The sequence below is a fragment of the Erinaceus europaeus genome, chromosome 9, assembly GCF_950295315.1.
Source record: "Erinaceus europaeus chromosome 9, mEriEur2.1, whole genome shotgun sequence".
In the NCBI taxonomy this organism is placed as follows: Eukaryota; Metazoa; Chordata; class Mammalia; order Eulipotyphla; family Erinaceidae; genus Erinaceus; species Erinaceus europaeus.
The window spans coordinates 42,539,770-42,550,451 of NC_080170.1; the positions used below are offsets into that span (position 1 = coordinate 42,539,770).

Here is a 10,682-nt window from a genome sequence, read left to right on the forward strand (position 1 = left end):
GTTCTGTCCCTTAGGACTAACCCACTAGGAGCCAGGAGCCAGGTGGATGATTAAAGTGCATGCCTTATCATGTATAAGGCCCTGGGTTGAATTTCCAGCACTACATAGGAGCTTTGTGGACAGCACTAGGGAAGTATCACAAGCTAAATACAACCCTTTGAGTACCTGGACGTCTCTGACACATCCTTAGGAAGATGATGAGGGAGATAGTGTAATGGTTAAACAAAGATACTCTCATGCTTGAAGTTCCAAAGTCCCAGATTCAATTCTCCATATCACCTTAAATTGCTGAGCAATGGTCTGGGAAGAAGACAGAGGAGAAAGAAAGGAAAACAAAGGGAAAAGAAGATATTGCATTTTCTCTGTCTCTGGCATTCATCCTTGAAGACTCTGTTGACAAACTAATTATCTTTTTTTGACTAAATAAGGAAAATGTATCTTGGTTTAGAACAAAACACATTGAAATTGCCCTATTGAGAATCCAGGTTGGATTGACATAAATTTCTTTTTTTAGATACCAGAGCCCTGCTAAACTCTGGATTATGGTGGTGCTGGGGATGGAACCTGGAATTTCAGAGCCTCAGGCATGAAAGTCTTTTTCATAACCATTATGCTGTCTCTCCTGCCCAGTTTGACATAAATTTCTACAGTCCTAACAGTCCTAACAATTCAAATGTTGCTCCCAAGCTCTCATTTTCTCTACAGAACAAAGCAAATCAGCGAGGTATTCATATCCCTCAGGAAGTCTAGGATGTGTTTTGTGGTGCTAAGGCCTTGCATGTGCTCTATTCCACTGTTCCCAGGCTGACTTTTCCATTATTTTTGTTTCAAACATACAGATAGGTAAAGAGGGAGGAAGAGGGAAAAAGGTAGGGAATGATGGAGGGAGAGAGCATAGCACAATTTCACTATCTCTGTTCCTTCTCCTGTGTCATGATACTCCCTGGTGGTATCTGGGCTTTAACCTGGGGCCTTGAGCATGGTAAGGTGCACAGTCTGCCAGGTGAATCATTCCTGGCTTGAAGACATGACTTTCTTACAGCATCTAAAGCCTGTGCATGTTGTACTTGAGCCTGACTCAAATAAGGGGAATAACCAAAGTCTCCAAATCCTAAGGGCTCTTAGGTGGATTTGAACTATAGTAGATAAAACTCCCCTTGCAAAAAATAAAACCAGTGTTGCTATCTTTGTCCATCACATATGAGCTCTGTAAAGTAGTTATGCATTCTTAAAAAAATATATTATAATCAGAAGTCCATATTCTCTTTACAAATAACCCTCTTTAAAGTGATAATCACAATCTTTCATTTTTTTTAATGACCCAGAGCTCTTTCAGCTTTTTCTTCTTTCATTGTGATCAGTAAACAATGTACATATTAACCAGTTAACACTCTGGGAAAAACTGAACCTTATTTTTTCTTACTTGGAGATGGAAAAGTTGAGGTCCATCTTTTTTAAATAGTATTTTCCCCCTTTTGTTGCCCTTGCTGTTTATCGTCATTGTTGTTGTTATTGCTGTCGTTGTTGGAAAGGACAGAATGAAATCAAGAGAGGAGGGGAAGACAGAGAGGGGCAGAGAAAGATACCTTCAGACCTGCTCCACCGTCTGTGAAGCAAACCCTGTGCAGGTGAGAGCCAGGGGCTCCAGCTGGGATCCTGATGCCATGCCGGTCATGTGCTTTGCACTCTGTGCACTTAACCTGCTGTGCCACTGCCTGGCTCCCAAGGTCCATCTTTCTACTTAAATTTTCTACTTTTGAGAATTCCTGAGCAATACATGTTTGAATCCATGAAATTCTTTTTTATTATTAAATATTTATTTATTCCCTCTTGTTGCCCTTGTTATTTTATTGTTGTGGTTATTATTGTTGTTATTGATGTCCTTGATATTGGATAGGACAGAGATAAATGGAGAGAGGAAGGGAAGACAGGGGGGAAAAAGACACCTGCAGACCTGTTTCACTGCTTGTGAAGTGACTCCTCTGCAGGTGGGGAACCAACTGGGGACTCGAACTGAGATCCTTATGCTGGTCCTTGTGCTTTGTGCCACCTGCGCTTAACCCACTGCACCACCGCCCAGATCCTGAATCTCTGAAATTCTAACTGATGTCTTTCATTTTCTTTTCATCAGTTAAGACTAAGATTTACAGACACTTTAACTTACAACTATCAAAGCTTTTCCCTGTAGTTCCTCATTCATCTGTTCAAAGCTGATAAAATGAGATCCTTAGTTCTTTATCAGAAGCCACATGACAGAAAATACAAAGATTTTGACCTCAGATGAGCTGAATTAGATTCCCAGATTCACTATCACTAGTATTCAGAATTCCCACAAGTGACTTTGGGGTGTGTGTGTGTGTTGGGGGGGAGTTATATATTTTGTTAACATGCAGTAATTATACAGTAATTACCTTAGTAACTAACACAAACCACAGCTTCATGTAAATTTGTCACAGCTGAATGGAATAGGTCTTTTTGGTTGAGCACATTAAAAAAAAGGGGAGGGATGGGCAGTAGCACAGCAGGTTAAGCACACATGGTGTGAAGTGTAATGACTGGCCTAAAGATCCAAGTTCTGCCCATTGGGCTCCCCACCTGGAGGGGAGTCACTTCACAAGCGATGAAGCAAGTCTGCAGGTATCTATCCTTCTATCCCCCTCTCTGTCTTCCCCTCCTCTCTCGATTTCTTTGTCCTATCCAATAACAATAACAACAACAAGGGCAACAAAAATGGGGGGAAATGGCCTCCAGGAGCAGTGGATTCCTAGTACAGGCACCAAGCCCCAGCAATACCCCTGGAGGCAAAAAAAAAAAAAAAAAAAAAAGCTGGTTGCCCCTCCCCAACCAGTTTAAAATCTGTTAAGGAGAAAAGCTCTGAAGTGGTGACTCACCAAAGTGTTTAAGTGCCTCTTAAAGTGTTCTTACCTATAAAGTGGCAACACAAACACCTCTCTCACAAAATTGTCTTCAGGGTTTAGCACAGTGGACCAATTACTCAATGAAAGATGGTTTCCTTGGCACCTAGGGAGAAACAAAGGGGGAGTATCCCTCAGAATGTCCCTAGAAGTTCAGGGTAGGAACAGAAAAGGACTCTAGATCATCAGCTTGCACTTTGATCACTTCAGCCCTGCCTGTAACAGGTTATCCTGCTTTATCCTGCTGAAATATCCTGCTTCAGCACAGCAAGAAGCTTTGATATGTTATAGAAGAGGCACACTTCTGTGTCTTTCCTGTGTCCTCAAAGAAGGACTGATTCCCTCTCTGTATGTCAGGGTAAAATGGACACTGTGGCTAACAGATGCTGAAACACTGATAATGCCCCTTTCTGCACTTACATTGAGGTATATATATGCACACATGTTTATATTTGTGATGTGTGTAGCTATTGATACATGTAAATAAAGAAATGCACTGAAAACTTCTTGTTTGCCACCGGGGTTATTTCTGGGATTGGTTGCCTGCATGTTTGCACTGTTCCTGGTGGCCAGCTTTTTTTTTTTTAATAGAGTGTGAGAGACACACAGAAAGGTAGACAGGGAGGAAGAGAAAGAGAGAGAGAAGAGACACCTGTAGCACTGCTCCACTGTTTATTATTTTGTAGATGGAGACCAGTGGTATGAACCTGGACTCTTGAACATGGAAATGTATGTACTTTTTGAGTGACCTGGCCCCACTATTTCTTGATCCTCTACCTGCATCTGCCTCCTTGGACCCTACCCAGGTACCTTCAAATGCCAAACTTGGCAGCAGAGCCCTAACCTGGAAGCCAGGGTGAACCACCCCAGAGCATTAGAACCACACCCAGGAAGCATTTGCATAACACTCTTTTGTACAAAACATGGTCCTTCTGCAGGCTTTCAGTTTTCAGAACTAATTCTGTCTACAAACCACTTCCCTAACTATCTTTACCAGGCCTGGGGAGAGGGGGAGGGAAGGGGTGAGGAGGGGTGGAGTTTGTTTCTTCAGTGAACTTACTTGAACAATCACCCCTCCATAAGATTCCTTTCCAGTATAACCCCCTCCCTGTTCTGTCCCTTCCATCAGGCAGCAGGAGGCCTTTACTGTCCTCTGAGAGCATTCTGGTAAAGCAAGTGACTCCTGGGAAGAATTCTTCAAAGGAACAGATTCTTGCTTGATCCTCAACCCACTTCACACAGAGTCCCTGGCAGGGAGACCCAGAGCTCACCCAGTGAGTCCTGCCACCCACCAGCACAGCTGCCCTGATAATTTTCAAACTCCCTCTAGTCACCTGACTTTGAGGTTTTGGAGATACACATCACGCGCTTTCTCAGGAGGTGATCTGGGGTGGGGCCCACTCCTGGCTTTTTTTTTCAATAGTTATTTATTTTCTTTTGTTGCCCATGTTGTTTTATTGTTGTAGTTATCATTGTTGTCATCATTGTTGGATAGGACAGAGAGAATTGGAAAGAGGAGGGGAAGAGAGAGAGGGGGAGAGAAAGATAGACACTTGCAGACCTGCTTCACCGCCTGTGAAGCGACTCCCCTGCAGGTGGGGTGCCAGGGGCTCAAACCAGGATCCTTACTCCAGTCCTTGCACTTAGCGCCACCTGCACTTAATCCACTGCGCTACCACCCAACTCTCCACCACTCCTGGCTTTTAATATCCACAAACTCCTCTGTAAGCTAGAAAATTGACTTGGTGGAAGACTACTCTCAATGTATGTTAAAAATGAAAAGCATCCTTCCTTCAGTGTTGAAGTGCTAACTAAACCCACCTGGCATGACGCAAAAGCCCCAGACTGTTACCTCCAGCTTCCCCATCTCTATCCCACAGGTCCATGATAAAACTCCCCAGAATCCCCTGGACTTTTTTTCCTCCTGTCCATTAGAGGAATGTCCAATGACTCAAGCTCAGAACCCTTGGTCAACCTGACAACCTCCCCTTCTTCCTTGATCACTGAGTGTTAACATGATTTTAGCTCCTATGTAGGTGTACACACACTTCTCTCTGTCCTCCACAGCTTTGATGCTACACTGGCTCCTCTTCCACTTTGGCCTGCATTCCTGACATCTAGCCACCTCTTTTTTTTTTTTTTCTAAAAGCATGTCTATCTCTAGTTTAAAGCCCTTCAAGGTTTCCTGTCAGGTTTTCCAGCCTACATGAACATTAGAATCAATTGGGCAGCTTTTTAAAAGATTATAGTATTCAGTTCCCCCCCACCCCAAAAAGAAAAGATTCCAATTTTATTGGAGCAGATGGGAGAAGGAATCTGTCTTTCTTTTTTCCAAATTCCCCAGGAAACCTGGATGTGCACTTAGGGTGGAGGACCTCTAATGGCAAGGTGAAGTCCCAACTCTCTCTTGCAGCACCCAAAACTGTCTCATTAGTACCTGGCTTTCCTCTCCTGCCAGCTTCACTCCTGGTCTCTTCATGCTTTATGTTCCAGCAACACTGATCAGCCTATTGTTCTCATCTCCGTCTGTTAATGGTGCCATGCCTGAAACCTCAAACGCTCTCCCTATGGTCCAATATCGTCCTCTACAGGAAGTCATTCCTCTCTAGTCATCTCAGCAATTTCCTTTAACTCTCTGTACTCCATAAATCTTAGACTATGTCCTTTTTATGGAACATCTATATTTTTCTCTGGCGATTTATTTATCTGATTTCCTCAATCAAAAGAGAGAGAGAGTAGCTTATGTATGGAAACGTTAGGGAGCCCAGAGCTGCTCTAAGTGCAGCTGAGACTCTTCCCCCAAGCAGTGAAATCTTTGATTAGGAAATTTCCAGGGATCAAGGTCCCTTTCTTGGTCAGTGAAGTTATCCAAGAAACCATCATGAAGCACTTGCATAAGATATTTTTTGCTGTGGCAGTACTGCAGTGAATGTAGAAAGGTGTAGCTTTAATTTTGCAAGGCACAGAGGTTTAGGGCAGGATTGCAGAATGTTTCATTTGCCCACAAGGAAATGAATGATAGAAAAATTCAATGAGGCTAAGTAGTCAACACAGTATTGTATTTTAGGTCTTTCATATCAGTGACAGCAGATGAAGACATAGAACATTTGACCTTCAACATGAACAGGCAACGTAGAAGTGGGAACACTATAGATCTTTCTGCCCTGATGGATTCAGATGGGGAGATGTTAACAGGTGGCCCTCTACCCCTCTCTTATACCTGGTATTTTGTACCTCCACCACCAAAATCTCCCATGGTTCAGCCTAACACTCCAACATCATCAACTCCCAGCCTTCTAGCATGTGTGTCTTCTAAGTTCTGGTAGGTGAAACAACATTGTACTTATATTACTTGTTTTATACACAATGGGCATTCAAGTTATTCCCACTTTTACTCTATACTGTCATTTTATATTTTATTGCTACTTAGTATGACTTAGTAGATTGTGGGGATCTGGACACACTCTAAATTTTTTGTAGAAGTTCATGGCAATTGCTTCTTCACTTCACACCAGTTTGGCTAATGAAAGATTTCACAAGGGCACTCTGCTTTTGGATAACTGAAGGTGTTGCAGAAATGATCCCCAAAGCACAATACTTGAGCCGGTTCTTGGTGAAAGAGAGTTTTATTACACCAGTGTTTAGGAGACTACAGATCACTTCCAGAAGTTCTCCTTGCACCTGCACTTTCCAAAAGCACACCATTTTATTGAGGTCTCCAAAGGGGTAGAGGGAGCAGGTTTGCTTCACTATTACAAAGTAGGCAGAAACAGACAAAGGCAATCTTTCATGTAATTGTTATGCTACCTACCCCCACCCCACCATAATTTATTTCTTTGTGCTTGTTTGCTTTAGCTTTAGTTGTGAGCTGAGCCAGATACTACTCATTTTCTCACACATCCATCTGAGGAATAGGTTTTTAATTATCATGTAAAACTTGATAAAGTGAAGTTGGTACAAAAGACAGAAAAATTAAGAATATGCAAAGTATTTTTAGGATTTTATTCAATTATATTTTCAAACTTAGAGCAGCTCTTTATAAAAATTGTATTGACACTAATTAATACAGAAAATGGGGTGGGGATCATCAATTGACTGAAATGGATAATTGAGAAATAGATTCAGAGCTATAAGGACAGAATATATTGGGGGAGAGAAGGAAGGGAACACAGCCGTATAACAGAAGAAAAAAAAAGTATTATTTAAGCAAAATTGCTATTACAAACGGGAAGAGTTCTATATGTATCTGCATCATTTTTAGAGTGAATTATCATGGCATTATCCGGTGCCTTGCCTTGTTTTGTGGTGTATGGTTTTGTGAAGACTTTTTTTTTTTTTCCTGTTGTGGACTCATCAACAATGGCTGAAGAGAACCTTCCTCTTACTCCACCTCAGAGAAAGACAGCCTCTGTGTTTATGGGTCCCTGTGTCCCTGGGGACACATTTTGTGTTTAGAAACAAGCAGTGGCTTTCAGGATGAGAGCAGGCTGAATTTAAGGATGGGTTGGTGTCTGGAGTTGGAAATAAGACTGGTACTAGGCAGAAAGTGGTTGGTTCACTGGTAGAGGATTCCATCAAGAAAGAACACCTAGTACCCAGGAAGTGGTGAGACCATGGAAAAAGGATGCTGCTTGGATATTGTCAAGGCCAGATATCAAGTTCCTGGATTGGGAGCAGTTACTCAGCCATCTGATTTGGTGAGGATGTCTGGACAGCCTGGGCAAAAATCCTCTCCATTAGTGATCAAGTGGATGATTGGCAGAGATCTCTTTCCACCACTTCCTACACTAAGGGAAATTAACCCTGAGGGCCTATCACACCCTGAGAGAGTTGATCCTGAGCTATAAACATAAAGTGCTATTTCTTATACTCCAAGTGCACTGGAACAGTTCAGACATATTATATGCATCATACATTTTGATACACCTAAATGGTTCAAAGGATTATTAAACAATAATTACAGACCATTTTGAAAACAAGCTAATAATAGTGTATTTATCTCCTCCTTCCCCCTTCCCTCTTAACTTCTGTGTTCTATTTTTTTTTAAAGTGGTGGATTTTTCATGCATGCACTCATCCCCAGTAATAAACCCTTGGTGGCAATAAAATAAATAAACCAATAGCCAGTAAACAAAAACCCAAATGACCAAACAACAACAACAAAAGGTCCAGAGGCAATTAAACATAGAGATCATGGAAAAATACATAACCTGACTAGCACTTGGAAAAATACAATCATAATTTGTACTCAAATTACATCCACAAATGACCTGAATTAATTCTAACTCAGAGTCAACTATAATTAACCTGCATTCTCACCCAGTGTGATATAAAACTTCATGTAGACTAACAAAAGACATATTCAGCTTATACAGTCTTAGCAGCTGGTTGTTTTTTGAAGCAATGTTGGAAAGGGTCTGCCGTTTTGACCCTGAAGAGCCAACCTTGTATGATAACTAGATGAGCTTCCCTAGAAGTAGAACCAAACCTATAGGCAGGAAACCAAGTCAGGCTAGGCCCGTTTGACCCCAATAACATGGTAATTGAGATCCTGAGTTTTTTTTAAAGGTGTGTGTGTGTGTGTGTCTGGTGTCTGTGTGTGTAGAGATAGAGAAAAAGATAGAGCTAGAGATACCTACTAGGGAAGGATAGAGACAGACTGGGGGTATGGATCAACCTACCAACACCCATGTCAAGCATGAGGTCCTGAGTTCAAGCCCCAGCAGCACATGTACCAGAGTGATATCTAGTTCTTTCTATCTCCTATCTTTCTCATTAATAAACAAAATCTTAAAGAACTTAATTATTTCTGCTCAAACCCATTAGTTAAGTTGACCAGGCCAAATCTATATATGTAATAAAAACAATTCTTTATTATACTGACACTTGCAATTTGAACACATTCAATATTACGGTTAGGTCTTCATATTGACCTTCAATGTGCTAGTTATTGACATTTTCTAAGCTTTTATACTTTATTTTTGTTGCCAAGGCTTCACCACTCCAAGTCAGCTTTATCAGATAGAGAGAGGAAGAGACACCATGGCACCAAAGCTTCCCCCAGAACCACAGTATACCCATGTAGTGTACTAGGGACTTGAATGTAGGTTAAGTGTATGACAACACAGAACCCCCAACACCCCCCATGATCCATCTCATTGACCCCTAGATTCATTTTCTCTCCACAAAAGGTGAAGCTGCTCAGATTATACCTTTTTCCCCCCTTTAAACAGTGACTCAACAGACTATTCCACAGTTAGTTACTGTGAGTATAGTTACTGTCCAGAGTGGTGGCAGGTACACTAAATTTGGTGCTCTACAGCCTGAACTCCAGTCCAGCCTACTCTATTTATGAGCATGTAACTTCTCCAAAAGGCCACTTGAAAACTGTGATCACTCCTCTATGAAATGGAAATAGCAACACTGCTCTGATAATTCTTCCCTGACATTTGCAGTGAGACCAAGATGAAATACAAAAGTCATACCAAAATCCATATAAAACATAGAATCCCATAAACTGCAAGGAATTATTACTAGCATTGTCTCTTGAAGTTAATGTGCTGAAACTCTAGAGTGCAAGGTCCTCTCTCCTTGGAACTAAGGGATCTGCATTTTTACAAGTTATTTTATTACCCTTCCCCTACCCTGTGATTTTCATATGAGTAGTTCATTCATTATAGAAATACTGGTGAAAGGATAAATTGCAACAATTAAGAATTTCAGGAACCAGCAAAATAGCTCACTTGGATAGTGTACTGCTCTGCCATGTGTACAGCCCAGGTTCTAGCCTGACCTCCACCACACTGTAAGAAGCTTCAGTGATGTGGTCTCTCACTCACTCTGCCTCTCTACCACTCTGTCTCTCTCTGAAGAAAACAGAAAAAGAAAAAGAGAAAGGGGATGAGGAAGTGGAGTGGGAAGTGGTTTACTTGATTGAATGCACATATTAAAATGAGCAAGGACCAGGATTCAAGCCTCCAGTCCCCACCTACAGGGGAAAGCTTCCCAAGTGGTGAAGCAATGCTGCCAAGTGTCTCTCTCTCCCTATCTTCCCCATTCCCTCTCAATTGAATACTGAATGTTTAATTGCTTGAAGTGACAAGATTTAAATTAACCAGTAATTGGATGACCTTTTTTAAAAATTATTTTTATTTATTTATTTCAGGGACAAACAGAGAGAAATTGAGAGGTAAGTGTGTAGGGGAGGTGTGGAGAGATACCTGCAACTTGCTTCCTTGTTTTTGAAGCTTTCCTCCTGCAGGTGGAGACCAGGGACTTGAATGCTGTGCACTATTGTTGATTGCCATGCACTGCAGTGTGTGTGCTCTACCAGATGCACCACTGCTCAACCCCCAGATGACCTCTTGAAAGATGTTCTCCAAATGAATTAGCTGGATGGATATCATAGAAAAGACTTTTTGCTCTCCACTGGACCTTAGTTTCCTCTAGTCCTATATCAGACTAATGTTTCTGGCTTTACTCCTTCTCTGACATGGTTGAATGAATGAATGCCCTCCTGATTGCCTCATGCCATTTAGGGACACTAATGGAGTTCTGGCTTTCACACTGACCCATGTGAGCACACCACAGATCAGATGAATGAGTAAGAAGCGGAGCTTCAAAGATTTTGGCAGCCATGGGTGTGTATCCAAGATGGGAAGTAACAGAGTTTTTGTCTCTCAATAGCCACAGAACTGAAGGATAGCTATTCTATCACTACAAATAGATTGCATGAGGCAAGCCCTCAGCTAAATTATTAAGTCACAG

The 10,682-nt window shown here is 41.7% G+C and overlaps 1 long non-coding RNA gene across 2 annotated transcripts in view; it reads left to right on the plus strand.

Annotated features, from left to right (window-relative positions):
* The window catches only part of LOC132540190 (uncharacterized), a 73,573-nt gene extending 63,271 nt beyond the window's left edge, over nt 1–10,302 (plus strand). For both annotated transcript variants that reach the window (XR_009551409.1, XR_009551410.1), the window contains exon 3: nt 10,163–10,302. This is a non-coding gene — a long non-coding RNA (uncharacterized LOC132540190). The remainder of the gene's footprint in view (nt 1–10,162) is intronic.
* Nucleotides 10,303–10,682: the final 380 nt, after the last annotated feature.